This window comes from Vigna radiata, unplaced genomic scaffold (genome assembly GCF_000741045.1).
Source record: "Vigna radiata var. radiata cultivar VC1973A unplaced genomic scaffold, Vradiata_ver6 scaffold_246, whole genome shotgun sequence".
In the NCBI taxonomy this organism is placed as follows: domain Eukaryota; kingdom Viridiplantae; phylum Streptophyta; class Magnoliopsida; order Fabales; family Fabaceae; genus Vigna; species Vigna radiata.
In genome coordinates, this window is record NW_014541805.1 from 47,485 (window position 1) to 48,879 (window position 1,395).

Here is a 1,395-nt window from a genome sequence, read left to right on the forward strand (position 1 = left end):
TTCCACCACAGTCTTAGTCACTCATCGTAGCTCCAAGATTCGCGACCACCATTAGCACCAAACCTAGCCACTGCGAAACCTGCTGGAAATCGCAGCAAGATCATCTCGCCACCACTGAATCGCGAGTCATTCATCGTCTTCCTCGCACAACCTCCAAACCTACATCTCAGATTGCAGGTAATTTTCATATTTCATTTTTTTTATATTTTAATTTTATTTTGCAGTAGAATGATGGAGGACGAGAATAGATTTAGGGTTTCATTTTTGACAAAAACGGGAAAGAATTTACGGTTTTACTCTTGATTTTTTGGTAATTGATTTAGGGTTTTCTTATGTGTGGCTGCTGGAATGGTTGGTGAGGTCCGGATTGAAAAGAAAGTTAAAGGTATTTTCACCTCCCTCTCTTTCCTTTCATCAACCAATGTGTTATTTTGGTCATCGATTAATACGTGCAGGATGTCAAGGATAACCTTGTTGTGGTTTACATGAAAGGTGTGCCTGATTTGCCACAATTTGTTTTTAGCTCACTTGTTAGAGTTTTTAGCTCACTCGCTCTGTTTTCCTTGAACCTTGAATGCGATTTGGTTACTCTTAAGAGTCATTTTGTGATTATTTACTTGTTGACAGATTAGAGAAAGATGAAATGATTTATTTGAATTTGATAATTCCTAATAAGGTACATTAACTCTGAGCTTATGTGCTTTGACAATAATTATACACTATTTTGTTAACTGAAAACAGTATAAAATGATTATATGTGTGTTCTGATCTATTTACTGCTTGATTATTCATAAAAGAGACTATTACGTGTGTTAGAATGTGATTAAAATGTGTATCTGTGATGAATTGACTGCATGAGTTAAGAGATATATGTGGGAAGGTACTCTGCTTAAATGTAGAATTAAGAGATTTCAGAAATTAAGATTATGTGTATGGTATCATTAAATTGACTAGGAAATGGGTACAATAGGGAGGTATAAAGTGGAGTGAAAATTGGTTGCATGGATGAGTTAAAAGCATGATAATGTGACTGTCAGAGTAAGAATTTACGCTGTTAAAATATAAAATCTAGATGTATGTGGTGAAAATTGATTAAATCAATTTAAATATACATAAAGTAGTTAATATTAAATGTGAACATGTCTAGTTTACCTAAATGAACTTGATATGAGTCTTATTGGAGGAATTGCATGATCAAAGTAACATTACTTATGACAATGGAAGTAATCTAAGTAATTATTGTATTTTCTAATCATAGTATTTCCTAACAATGGAAGGAAATTGGGTTGTTGATGGATCATACCCTCTTTGTAATAGCTCAGAATGTTTATTTATTCTCAAACAATTTGATTGCATAAGAAATGGTCATCTTGATAAAAACTATGTCAAGTACAG